The sequence below is a fragment of the Dendrobates tinctorius genome, unplaced genomic scaffold (assembly GCF_039654945.1).
Source record: "Dendrobates tinctorius isolate UK_male_01 unplaced genomic scaffold, ASM3965494v1 ptg000116l, whole genome shotgun sequence".
Classification (NCBI taxonomy): domain Eukaryota; kingdom Metazoa; phylum Chordata; class Amphibia; order Anura; family Dendrobatidae; genus Dendrobates; species Dendrobates tinctorius.
Window position 1 is genome coordinate 7,180,162 of NW_027361784.1, and position 15,000 is coordinate 7,195,161.

The window sequence follows — 15,000 nt, forward strand, 5'->3', positions numbered from 1 at the left end:
TATCTTGGTGATAAAACTTTCATTGTATGCAAACGGCACACAGCCTGATAAGTGACACATCACTGAATTCCTAGAGATATAAAAAACACAAGGGGCGTGCCTTGTAAAACACCCATGGGTGTTGGAGGGCTGGTTGCTCACCTGAACAGGTTGTGTGCGGTACAACTACGTAAGGAGTGATGCATATTCACATTATGGCTGCTGCACTCGCATCAAATGGAGAGAGGATATAATAAGTGAAGGAAAGAGGAATGCGGTGGATCCCAGGCGCTGCCACTAATGGGTTAAACCAGGGGGTAAAAAAAATCTTCCCATTTACTGCAATTAATTTTGGAGCAGCATCTGCTTCGTCAGGCATAACAGAAAAGGAAGCACCTCCTCCCTTATGGAGGGTCCGGATGTGATGTTTAAAGCACATTTTATCACTTAACTTGTTTAACTGGAGAACATTTGGTTGAATACAAAAATATGCCTAAAAAAATTATTTTAATAATTGTAACAATACAAACCTGCAAGTGCATACAGACATATAGCCACGCACATCCTTTTTTTTTTTTTTTTTTTTAATGTGCATGGCTTTGTCTGTATGCACTTGCAGGTTTGTTTTATTACTACAATCATAAATTTTTTTTCTGTGTAACAATCAGGCAATCCTGTTGAGAATACAATGTAGCAAATGGTAAATTAATAATAAAATCAATATTTCAACTATGTCTACACAGCACATCCTTTGTTATGGTCTACAAAATACGGTATATAATGCGCACCCCCAAATTTGGAAGGAAAATGTGGGTACATCGTTATAGTCTGAATACGGCTTATTGCGGGGGAGGCGTCGGGGGTGTGAGGTCCTGGGTTTCCGCTGCAGGAAGCTGGCGGTGGCAGGATGTGGGGTGATACTGCGGACTCTGGGCTGGGTGGAGTGTGTGTCACGGCAGTGTGAGGCGGGTGCCATTGATCGCCCGGTGGTGGGTATCCGGAAACTGATGCCTGTGCTTGCTCAAGGACAAGCCAAGATCTCAATCCTTGTATGTGCCGCCTCTGGCACCATTTTCCTGTATCCCACTGCCGGGAGATCAATCCCCCATCCCGTAAGCTAATTTCGAACTAATTGTTGGGGTTTTTTTTGCCTATTTTACTCCTCTAAATTTGGGGTGCATCATAAAGTCGGAAAAATACAGTATCTGTTGGAATGTGACTGCAGTCTTCAAAACTTAGGGAGAGCAATACAATCCATTAGATGTAGAATTAATATGCTTAGCTACAACATCAATAATGGCATTATTAATCAAAGCTTATCAAGACACTTTATAATGGAGCACAAACGTAATAACCGAACTCACGGCTGACCATAATGCGACAAATTCCTGAACCCGCACCAAATAGATTCCAGAAAGTAATTGGGAGTCGTATTGGATATTTAAATGATCTACTGTTGATCCAGGGGGATTAAATGAAACTGAGAATACAATGTAGCAGATTAATACATATATAATTGTAACATTGAATTTATTAATTTAGTCTACACACCATTGTCTTAATTGCAACCCTTTGACAATATTTAATTCTATTGTATGCGGCGATGTATAAACTGTTTATTCAGTCGTGAGCGTAAAAAAAAAAAAATTGCTATTTTTTTTTTTAATGCACTTTGTTAACACATTTAAATTTAGTGATAACGTGTTTTAAACATCATCTCCGACCCCTTCATGGAGAGGGAGGCGCTTCTTTTTCTGTTATGCCTGAGGAAGCAGTAGGTTCTACTCTGAAACACATTACAGTAAATTTAACCCCTTAACTCCCAGAGCTTTTTTTGGTTTTCGTTTTTCGCTCCCCTACTTTCCAGAGCCATAACTTTTTTTATTTTTCCATCAATATGGCCATGTGAGGGCTTATTTTTTGCAGGCTGGGCTGACGTTTTTAATGATATCACTTTTGTGCAGATACGTGCTTTTGATCACCCGTTATTGCACTTTAATGCTGCAATGTTGCGGTGACCCAAAAAACATAATTCTGGTGTTTTGCTTTTTTTTTTTCTAGCTACGCCATTTAGCGGTCGGGGTAATCCTTTCTTTTTATTGATCGGGCGATTCTGAACACGGCGATACTGAATGTGTGTAGGTTTGATTTTTTTTTTTTTCTTCGGTCGTCCATGACAGCACCACCTGAGAGAGGGGATCCGCCCTTCAGGAACAGGAAACCTACAGATACAAAAGGGCGGCACCTCTCCCACGCATCAATTGGTTTCCTGTTCCTAGAGGACGGGACTTCCTTCAGATCGTCCATCATGGAGTCGCCGAAGGATTCCCAGGCCGGCTGACCGACCCAGGTAGCGAGGGGTCTCCTACCGCGGTCAAGCTCGGGTCCCTGGAAGCGCCACGGTGAGGCCGGGTAGGTCACCACGACGGTGGTGAGAGCAGGTGGAGCCAGGGGTCCGGTGGACAGCCGTCTCCATATTGCTGCACCAGGAGGTATGTATGTCCCGGGCCCCTCCTGGTGCGCTCTCCCCGTGGTCCGCTCTCTTCCGGCCGGGCCGGCGGTGGCGCCCGGTCGGTGGGAGCAGGTCGGCGCGCGTGGGGGCTGTGGCCTTGCCTGAGCTGGGGGCGCTGTGCCGGCTCATTCTGCGCGTCCCCCGCAGGCCTCAGACGGGCGGCGGAAGTGACGCGGAGGGGGCGGGGCCGGAGACGCCGAAACCGGAAGTCAGGTGCCGGCCGGCTTACGGCGCGCGCCGCGTGTGCACGGCGGCACTGGGCGGGGGGCGGGGGGGATGACCGGAGCTTGCGGGGGGGGTCCCGGGTGGGAGGCGCGCGCCAGAACCCTGCTGACCTGGACAAGGAGGCCTTAAAAGGCAGGAGGTGACGCTGCTGGGGTGCTTCTGAAGGCCCAGCGATGGATCCGACAGAAGCCCCCATAGAGCAGCTGGACGAGGTGCAGGAGCACCCACAGAAACAGGCCACAGTGAAACCACATGCGAGTGGCCAGCAGAAGAAGAAATGGACGGGCGAACAAAGCCACAGAAGTTCCTCCAGGCTAAAGGACCCTCCTGCCTCCCTCCGTGATCCAGTACCTGCCTCATCTGCATGGGTAAGAGATCTCCGTGAATGTACCCTGATGCAGTGTTCCCTTATGTTTTTTTCGCAGGGGAGGAAAGCTATGGGAAAACAGAAGCACAGGGAATGTTCTCTCTGTAGTTGCCCCTTGCCGGACGGCCACCCTAAAAAGTTGTGTCAGCCATGCGTGAGACAAACGGTAGGGGTGGAAGGGGACATTGGCCCTGGGGTAGATTGACAGGCCCTTACACTCTCCTCCCGTCCATACAGGTAGCGGAAGAAACGCCGGACTTCACCACAAGCCTGAGGGACATAATCAGGACAGAGATAAAGGCCCTATCTAAAAAGGATTCCTCTAGGGGAAGAGAATGTAGTTTCTCAGGTTCAGAGTCCTCGACCGCCCTAAGGATCGATGACTCTTCAGATTCCCCGGCCTCCACTTCGTCTTCGGAGGAAGACTCGAGTCGATTCTGCTTCCCCTTAGACCAGATGGATAAGCTAGTTAAAGCAATAAGGTCCACCATGGGGGTAGCAGACACAAAACCGGAACTTTCAGCTCAGGACGTGATGTTCGGGGGTCTAGATCCCAGGAAGCTGAAGGCCTTTCCATTAAATGATAAGGTCCAGAGCCTAATAGATAGGGAATGGAAGAGACCTGAAAAAAGAGGCTCCTTACCTCCGGCCTTCAAGCGGAGGTACCCGTTTGACGACCCAGTGGTAAACAGATGGGATAAGGCCCCTAAACTGGACGCAGCAGTAGCCAAAGCCTCCAAAAAATCCTCCATTCCCTTCGACGACATGGCCTCCTTAAAAGACCCGCTAGATAAGAAAGCAGACTCCTTTTTGAAGGGAACTTGGGAGATGTCAGCAGGTGCTCTAAGACCAGCGATAGCTGCCACATGTACGGCCAGATCCATGATGGTCTGGCTAGACCAATTGGATTCCCAACTAAAGGACGGAGTCTCAAGAGCTTCTATCCGGAAAACGCTGCCAATCATCCAAAGTGCGGCAGCTTTTTTGGCTGATGCTTCAGCGGACTCTGCGAGGATGGCAGCCAGAACTGCGAGTTTATCTAACGCAGCTCGAAGGGCCCTTTGGTTAAAATGCTGGCCGGGAGATATCCAGGCCAGATCACGACTCTGCTCCATTCCATGTGAGGGTGAATATCTGTTTGGCCCAGTCTTGGATGAACTCTTAGAGAAAGCCGGGGATGATAAAAAGAAGTTCCCCAGTCTACCGAATCCTTCTTACAGACGTCCCTTTACCAGGAAAGGCTATTTCTGTAGAAGGCCGTCCAGAGATCAGGGCAGATGGGAGGACAAAAGGAGAGGTACAGGTTCCATGTTCGGAGGAGGGGGGCGTCAAGAAGGTCCAGCACGTGATACTAAAAAACCGTCCCAATGACTAGTTGCTCAAGTAGGGGGGAGATTAGCTGCCTTCTACCCAGCCTGGTCCTTGATTTCCAATTTTAAATGGATACTGGGGGTGATAGCTGCGGGTCTACGCCTAGAATTCGCCCGGGTCCCCCAAGATCGATTTAAAGTCACCCTGCTCAGGTCTTCCACACCAGAACAAGCTGCCCTGGAGGCCGAGGTGCATGATCTCTGCCGTAAGAGGGTCCTAACGGTGGTCCCAGAGGGAGAAACGGGGAAAGGGTTTTACTCCCCCCTGTTCCTGGTCCGCAAACCAGACGGGTCCTTCAGGACTATAATAAACCTTAAATCCCTCAACGAATTCCTGGTCATACGCCCGTTTAAGATGGAGACAATTAAATCAACAATAAAATTACTGTTTCAAAACTGTTTTATGGAGGTGTTAGATTTAAAAGACGCTTACTACCATATTCCCATTCATGCAGCTCATCAGCGGTTTCTCAGAGTGGCGGTTCAGCTGGATGGGTCAGTCCAACATTTCCAATATGCGGCCCTCCCCTTAGGGGTGGCAGTCGCTCCCCGTGTGTTTACCAAAGTAGTAGCGGAAGTTATGGCCCATCTACGTGAATCGGACATTCTTGTGATCCCCTACTTAGATGACTTACTGATCGTAGGGAAAACAGCAAAACATTGTCTGGAACAACTACAAAGGGCAATGTCTGCCCTAGAGGGGTTAGGATGGCTGCTTAACATTAAAAAGTCTCGGTTACAGGTGGTGAGAGTCCAACAATTCTTGGGCCTGATCCTAGACTCTGAGAAACAGGAATGCCGTCTGCCCCCGGAGAAGCTTGTTCGCCTACACTATCAGGTCCTGAACGCTTCCAATAACCCTACCATGTCCCTCAGGAAAGCCATGTCCCTTCTGGGTTCCCTCTCGTCCTGTATCCCGGCAGTCCAGTGGGCACAGTTTCATACAAGAAAACTGCAGGGCGAGGTCTTAAGGCATCAGAGAATCCTTGAGGGTTACTTAGAGGGCCAGCTAACCTTGTCCCGAAACACAAGGGAGTCCCTAGAGTGGTGGCTAGTCAAGGATAATTTATCCAAAGGGGTCCCCTGGGAGTATGACATATCCCGCATAATCACCACGGATGCTAGCCCTTCCGGTTGGGGGGCTCATATGTGTGAGATTCTGGTACAGGGCCTATGGGAGCATCATCAGATAGAAATGTCATCTAATCTGAAAGAGTTGACCGCGGTAGAGCAGGCAGCTAAGGAGCTACTTGTGTATCTACAGGGCCATCATGTGCGAGTGTTCTCCGACTATCAGGTCACCGTGGCTTATATCAACCACCAAGGCGGGACTCGTTCCAAACCCCTGATGAATGTGGCAGAACGGCTGTTCCAGCTAGCAGAGCAGCATTTTCAATCTTTAACAGCTCTACATATAAAAGGGAAGGAAAATATCACAGCAGACTTCCTAAGCCGCAATCCTCTAAAACAAGGAGAATGGTCCCTAAGCACCTCCATCTTCGACCTGATTGTACAAAAATGGGGACAACCAGAGGTAGACCTCTTCGCTACCAGGGAAAACAGAAAATTAAAACAATTTTGCTCCCTAAATCCCAGAGAGAACCCCCTGGCGGTAGATGCCTTTCTGATAAAGTGGGACTTCGGGCTAGCATACGCCTTCCCTCCCCTATCGCTACTACCCCTGGTGATGAAGAAAATCAGGAGAGACAGAGCAAGGGTGATAGTTATCGCTCCATTTTGGCCCAGGAGGGCTTGGTTTTCTTGCCTCAGGACCATGTCGGTGTCCGACCCTTGGGTCCTTCCGGACATCCCGGATCTCCTATCCCAGGGCCCAGTGTTCCATCCTCAGGTGGCTGGCCTACATCTGACGGCGTGGAGTTTGAACAGACACTGCTGAGAGAAAAAGGCTTCTCCCCAGACCTGATTAACACCATACTTAAAAGTAGAAAAGTCATCACTACCAAAATCTATGTCAGAATTTGGAAAAAATTCCTGCAGAACTCTGGAGTGGTCGCTGGCGCTTCAGCACCTGTAAACCAAATCTTAGAGTTTCTTCAGAAAGGTCTGGATATGGGGCTCTCCACTAGTACCCTTAAAGTACAAGTATCAGACTTGGGGGTCCTCTTTAGCTGCAACTTCGCTGGTAATTACTGGATCAGTAGATTCATTAAGGCAGCAGGTAGATCCAGGCCAATAGCGAAAGATAGATTCATGCCGTGGGACTTGAACCTAGTCCTCACGGCTATGACAGAAGCCCCATTCGAACCTATCTCATCAGCTTCCATAAAGAACCTGTCCCTCAAAGTAGCCTTCCTGGTAGCTCTAACCTCAGCTCGTAGGATAAGCGACATCCAGGCATTATCTAGACCTCCTCCTTATATACAGTTCAAGGACGATAGGGTGGTAATCAGACCTGATCCGGCGTATTTACCTAAGGTAGTTTCCAGCTTTCATAGGACACAGGAGATAGTCCTTCCATCTTTCCTCCCTAATCCAGCTAATGAGAAGGAAGAGAAACTTGACACCTTGGATGTTAGGAAATGCCTCATAGAATATCTGGCAATTACCGATCCCTGGAAAAAAGATAATGCCCTGTTTGTCTCTCATCAAGGCCCTAAGGTTGTAGAGCGTCAAAAAGTACACTAGCCAAGTGGGTTACAGAAGCGATCTCAATAGCATACACCTCAAAAGGCAGGTCGCCACCCCGGAAGCTGAGGGCGCATTCCACCAGAGCCATGGCGACCTCGTGGGCCGAAAGATCAGAAGTGTCCATTGACCAGATATGTAAGGCGGCTACTTGGTCCTCTCCGAGCACCTTTTATAGTCATTATAGGCTAGACTTGGGTGCTTCCACAGACCTCTCTTTTGGTATAAGGGTACTGCAGGCTGTAGTCCCTCCCTAAATAGTTTTACTCTCTGTAATTCTCTCAGGTGGTGCTGTCATGGACGACCGATAAAGTCTTAGTTACTCACCGGTTAACGGTGTTTTTCGGAGTCCATGACAGCACCCGTATATTCCCTCCCTTTAGTTTAAGTTTGGGTGTGCACTTCTTCCTCTTGTATGTACACTGGTAAGGAATAGTTGTGTAAAAGTACTGTATATAAATTTTGCTATTAACCATTGTGGTCCTCTTGTGCTCTGTAATCCAACTGATGCGTGGGAGAGGTGCCGCCCTTTTGTATCTGTAGGTTTCCTGTTCCTGAAGGGCGGATCCCCTCTCTCAGGTGGTGCTGTCATAGACTCCGAAAAACACCGTTAACCGGTGAGTAACTAAGACTTTTTTTTTTCTTTTTTTAATTTTATTTTGAATGGGGCAAAAGGGGGGTGATTTAAACTTTGTGTTTTTTTATTTTTTTTTTAATTTTTAAACACTTTTTTTTTTTTTTTTTTTTTTTTTTTTTTTACTTTTGGCATGCTTCAATAGACTCCATAGGAGGCTAGAAGCCGCCATAGCTCGATCGCCTCTGCTATGTAGAGGTGATGCATAGATCACTTCTATGTAGTAGAATTACAGCATTGCTATGAGCGACGACCACAGGGGCGGCACTCCTAGCAATCTGCCATCCACAAGGTCTTGAGGAGACCTCAGCTTGTTATGGCAACGCATCGCTGACCCCCCCCCCCCCCCCCGATCACGTGACAGTGGTCGGTGATGCGCTCATTTCCAGCCGTGCTCCGGACGCTCTAGTTAAATGCCCGCTGTCAGTGTTTTACAGCGGCTTTTAACTAGTTAATAGGCGTGGGCGGATCGCGATTCCGCTCACGCCTCTTTCAGGGCCATGTCAGCTGTTTATAACAGTGACATGTCTCGGCTTTAAGGTGGGCTCACCGCCGGAGCCCACCTCAAAGCGAGAGATACTGCCAGCTGACATACTATCCCATCAGCTGGCAGTAAGGGGTTAAACCATATATATAGTTACATACTTTTTGTTAGTGGCTGTGCTGGGATCCACCACATCGCTGAATTCCGTGCTTTAACCCCTACCCCATGCTGCACTCTGATTACATAGCAGAACCTTGCTGACGGATTACATTTAAAGGTACAGGCTCGTGCTCCTGTGACTGCACTCGGGGAGAGCAGCTTTGTAAACTGTGACTATGTACGTTTTAATCTGCATTACTTGGTTATAGACAACACTTGTAGCATTGAGGTGGGAAGCGTGCATTTTGATAGAGTTGTGTCAATCCATTTGTCGGCAATAAACAGTAACTCTTCAGGTGAAAACTTATTTTCTCAGACGTTTCTCTCTTGGGCCAAGGTCTTTAAATGTAAAGGACAGCTAAGATCCAGTTCTCTTTTAGAATCGTTTTAGTCTTCAGTGAGACAGCCGCCTGTTTTTCTCACACATGGAAAGAAAAATGAACAAACCTCTGCTGAAACTTCAAAAATGCCAATGAATCCCGTCCATGAAAAAAGGATGGTGCATGGCTGGTGGTGTCCACGTGGTGGGTTTTTTCTCCATATACTTCGGTTAGCGACTTTAATACAACACTTGGATCCAGGGCTGTGGAGTCTGAGTCGGTGTCATGGAAATTGAGGAGTCTGAGTCAGAGGTTTGGCTTATCGACTCCACAGCCCTGCTTGGATCGATGCTGGACATGTTCTGCCCAATTTTGTACCGATCGCTAGGACCAGCAAAAAAAAAAAAATTATTTGTCTGTGACGCTGTTCACATTTCCATAATTTCTATCTGTTTTTCACAGATATCTGAATGCGCCTGGCTAGGCTATGTTCACACATGCTGCTTTTTTCCGCAGAAAACAATATCAACAAAAGTTGAGATTTCGACAATCGCGTGGCTTTTTTTTTTGTTTTTCTCCTGATTTTGAGCATTGCTACATTTTTTTTTTTTTACACCTGCAGCCTGACTATTGTTTCAGCGGTTTTACTCATTGAAAATATTGAGACACTACAAAAACCACAACATTTGTGCAGCAGTTTTGGTGAATACAACTAACTTTATTAATATTTACAGTAGACAAATCGCACATGTCAAGAGTTAAGGTTTTGACTACAGAAGAAAAGATGCAAATGCACCTCTTTTGCACATGGCCTTAGACCAGGGGTGGGCCATTAATTTTCTTGAGGGGCTGCATGAGAGGCCGTGACTTGTGGAGGGCCGAACCAATAGGCTGAACTTAATTCTCCTCAATATTAATATCAAAATATTAATTAAAATTCTTATTGATAATTATATTAATATTACCTGTATCACTTAATATTGAGCAGAATTAAGTATGCTGACATTCCCCCTATATATCATTTGAACCCCAATATAGCCCCTTCTATATATCGTATTAGCCACCCACAACCTCCCAATATGCAGGATGAGCCCCACACAGCCTCCCCATATACAGCATGAGCCCCACACAGCCTCCCTATAAGCAGCATAAGCCACCCACAGCCTCCCAATATACTGCATGAGGCCCTCCACAGCCTCCCCATGTGCATCAGCCCCACACAGCCTCCCTATATACTGTATGATACCCACACAGCCTCCCTATATACTGTATGATACCCACACAGCCTCCCTATATACTGTATGATACCCACACAGCCTCCCTATATACTGTATGATACCCACACAGGCTCCCTATAAGCAGCATAAGCCTCACACAGCCTCCCTATATACTGCATGAGGCCCTCCACAGCCTCCCCATGTGCATCAGCCCCACACAGCCTCCCTATATACTGTATGATACCCACACAGCCTCCCTATAAGCAGCATAAGCCACCCACAGCCTCCCAATATACTGCATGAGGCCCTCCACAGCCTCCCCATGTGCATCAGCCCCACACAGCCTCCCTATATACTGTATGATACCCACACAGCCTCCCTATATACTGTATGATACCCACACAGCCTCCCTATATACTGTATGATACCCACACAGCCTCCCTATAAGCAGCATAAGCCTCACACAGCCTCCCTATATACTGCATGAGGCCCTCCACAGCCTCCCCATGTGCATCAGCCCCACATAGCCTTCCCATATACTGCATGAGGCTCCTATAGCCTCCCCATGTCCAGTATGAGACCCCCATAGACTCCCCATGTCCAGCATGAAACCCCGATAGCCTCCCCATGTCCAGCCAACCATCCCATACACAAACATACCTCAGTCCCATTCCCCGACGCTCTGCTTCTGCTCCTGTCACTGTCTCCGGTGTGCTGACTCTCCGCAGTACACTGCTGACGTGATGAAATGACATTATCCTGTCAGCTGTTTCACATGCTGATTGGTGGAGGAAGTGGCCGGAGACCCCTCCTCCACCAAAAAAGTCAGCGCAGAAGGAGACAGCAAGCGAGCGGATGTGGGATAGCACAGTGGGCCTCTGTTTTACAGCCCCTGGGCTGTCTTCATCTGGGAGCTGGACTGTGACAGCCAGAGGGCTGGATGTGACCTGTGGGCCTCACTTTGTCCATGTCTGCCTTAAGGTCCCGTTACATTTAGCGATGCACCAGCGATCCCGACAACGATACGACGCGGTCAGGATCGCTGGTGCATCGCTAATTGGTCGCTAGTGAGCTGCCACACAGGCAGATCTCACCAGCGACATCGCAGGGGTCGGGGGTCGCTACTTACCTGTCAGACGGCAGCTCTGGTGACGACTTCCGCCCGCGTCCATGGAGTCGCTCTTCGGCGCCAGCAGGAAGCCAACAACAAGAAATGGACCAGGACGATCTCGCGCGATCAACGATATCCAGCTGGGGAGCCAGTCGGAGGTACGTGTCACATGTAGCGAGATCGCTAGCGATATCGCTGTTGCGTCACAAAATCGGTGATGCTTTAGCGATCTCGCTATGTGTGAAGGGGGCTTTAGACTGATGGGAAGAGTACTTAATAGTGATGAGCGAACGTGCTGGAGTAAGGCATTATCCAAGCATACTCGGATTCAAATCCCACCAAGGACAACATCTGCAAGGAGTTTGCATGTTCTCCCCATGTTAGTGTAGGTTTCCTCCCACATTCTAAAGACAGACCAATCGGGAATTTATACTGTGATCCCCAATGGGGACAGTGCTAATATCTGTAAATTGCTGTGGCATTAATGGAGGTAGATAAGGGAGTAAAATACAGTCATATGTAAAAGTTTGGGCACCCCTATTAATGTTAACCTTTTTTATTTATAACAATTTTGGTTTTTGCCACAGCTATTTCAGTTTCATATATCTAATAACTGATGGACTCAGTTATATTTCTGGATTCAAATGAGGTTTATTGTACTAACAGAAAATGTGCAATCTGCATTTAAACAAAATTTGACCAGTGCAAAAGTATGGGCACCCTTATCATTTTCTTGATTTGAACACTCCTAACTACTTTTTACTGACTTCCTGAAGCACTAATTTGGTTTTGTAACCTCATTGAGCTTTGATCTTCATAGCTAGGTGTATCAAATCATGAGAAAAGGTATTTAAGGTGGCCACTTGCAAGTTGTTCTCCTATTTGATTCTCCTATGAAGAGTGGCATCATGGGCTCCTCAAAACAACTCTCAAATGATCTGAAAACAAAGATTATTCAACATAGCTTTTCAGGGGAAGGATACAAAAAGTTGTCTCAGAGATTTAACCTGTCAGTTTCCACTGTGAGGAACATAGTAAGGAAATGGAAGAACACAGGTACAGTTCTTGTTAAGCCCAGAAGTGGCAGGCCAAGAAAAATATCAGAAAGGCAGAGAAGAAGAATGGTGAGAACAGTCAAGGACAATCCACAGACCACCTCCAAAGACCTGCAGCATCATCTTGCTGCAGATGGTGTCACTGTGCATCGGTCAACAATACAGCGCACTTTGCACAAGGAGAAGCTGTATGGAAGAGTAATGCGAGAGAAGCCGTTTCTGCAAGCACGCCACAAACAGAGTCGCCTGAGGTATGCAAAAGCACATTTGGACAAGCCAGTTACATTTTGGAAGAAGGTCCTGTGGACTGATGAAGCAAAGATTGAGTTGTTTGGTCATACAAAAAGGCGTTATGCATGGAGGCTAAAAAACACAGCATTCCAAGAAAAACACTTGCTATCCACAGTAAAACTTGGTGGAGGTTCCATCATGCTTTGGGGCTGTGTGGCCAATGCCGACACCGGGAATCTTGTTAAAGTTGAGGGTCGCATGGATTCAACTCAGTATCAGCAGATTCTTGACAATAATGTTCAAGAATCAGTGATGAAGTTGAAGTTACGCAGGGGATGGATATTTCAGCAAGACAATGATCCAAAACACCGCTCCAAATCTACTCAGGCATTCATGCAGAGGAACAATTACAATGTTCTGGAATGGCCATCCCAGTCCCCAGACCTGAATATCAGCGAACATCTGTGGGATGATTTGAAGCGGGCTGTCCATGCTCGGTGACCATCAAACTTAACTGAACTGGAATTGTTTTGTAAACAGGAATGGTCACAAATACCTTCATCCAGGATCCAGGAACTCATTAATAGCTACAGGAAGCAACTAGAGGCTGTTATTTTTGCAAAAGGAGGATCTACGAAATATTAATGTCACTTTTATGTTGAGGTGCCCATACTTTTGCACCGGTCAAATTTTGTTTAAATGCAGATTGCACATTTTCTGTTAGTACAATAAACCTCATTTGAATCCAAAAATATAACTGAGTCCATCGGTTATTAGATATATGAAACTGAAATAGCTGTTGCAAAAACCAAAATTGTTATAAAGAAAAAAGGTTAACATTAATAGGGGTGCCCAAACTTTTACATATGACTGTAAATCCTAGAAAGCTTATGTCATCTCTCCTTCGAGCGCCTGGACCTCGGTTCATGTAGAATCTTATTTTTCATTAACAAAGTCCATGAATCAAAGAATTCTGGATATTGTAAAAGTCTGAGAAAGCGCGACAAACTACTGGTTCTTGTTCTGGGACAACATGCGCCATTGATTTAAATGATTTACTTGCATTTTGTGTGTGTTATGTCCCATGCAGTTGGAATGTACAGCAAGTAAACCAAAAATGCCCAGTAGGAAATGAACGCTGGATGAATATGCTTTTCTAGTTGTCCTTAAAGCCTAAACTCCCCATTACAGTTGCATGCTCGGATAAGGATTCATGACGTTTTGATGGCGGAGAAGAGAGTGAGCTGCTGTAGGAACACCCTTATTACCTTTTCTCCTTGTCAAACAAGGATTAGTTCATTGAAATGTAAATCCAAAGAAATAATAGTACAAGCTCAATGAATGTATATTAACATTTCTTCAATGATTTATTCTTCAATGTTTAAAACGGGTACAGCAGATCCATACCATCAACGCGTTTCGGACAGCAAGTACCCTTACTCTTGGTGTATGGAAAAGAGGAAAGCTATAGAATTAAAATACCTTTTGGTTCCAATTAACACATGGCTGGGCTACTTGGTAAACACGTGTTAATAATTGGAATCGAATGTTTCAATTTAATAGTATTCCATGAATATCAGAAACGCGTTGGTGGTGTGGATTTTCGGAACTTGCCGAGCCGGACAATTCTGATTTTGAGTTTACACGGCGCTCTAGGAAAGTAGCAAAGTGCCGTACACATTATTTTATATTAAATTTGCACACAGCACAATTGGTATAATAATAGAATTTAATCATGAGCCTACCCAGTAGTATTGGAACTCAGGCCACGTTCACACTATCAGTATTTTACATCGGTATGTATAAGCCAAAGCCAGGAGTGGGTGATAAATACAGAAGTGGTGACGGGTTTTTCTATTATACTTTTTCTCTGATTTGTTCCTCACCTGATTTTGGCTTACAAATACTGATGTAAAATGCTGACCGAATACTGAACGTGTGAATGTGGCCTTAGCGGAAACTTCAATATGATGAAACAACAGTTTGTTAAATATATATATTTGAGAAATATGCATAACATTATGTGAATAAGAACCAAAAATTCATAAAAATTTCACAGAAAAAGCACTAAACACAAATACACAAAACACACATAAATATTAAATCCTTCACCTTTTGCTCCTCTGACGTCATCTGTTGGGGGAAAGTTCATCAGTTCTCTTGTGGTATGAAACTGGCGGATGACAATTTTCCAGTGTGAGTGGGCCCTCTATGGTAGTGATACCATTTTTATTTTTTTGGCAAGGGTTTTTAAAGTCCAACCTGCCTTTTTACCATGTATCAATACAGGATATTCCCAAAAATGTGGAAACCTTGAATTGTCACAGGTCCATCGTAATCCCGAACTACAGAATAATTACAATTATTTCCTAGATTTATTTATATTGTAGATGGCGTGCCATGTTTGCCTCCTCTACAGAGGCAGTATTCTTTTTTTTTTTTTTTTTTTTTTTACTATACCAATAAAAAAAAAATAATCTGCTGAGCGCGAGGTCCCAAATGCGTCGCTCCTTAATAAATGTTTAAATAAACCTGCACAGTCATAAGGCCGTTTATCACCACTTTAAGGCATGCGATAATACCACAATGACGCCAACTGATATAAATAATTTATTAAGGTATAAAATACTATAACAAATGTGAAACGCATTAATAAATAATACAAAATAAATGTTCTTTCAGATTCCTCT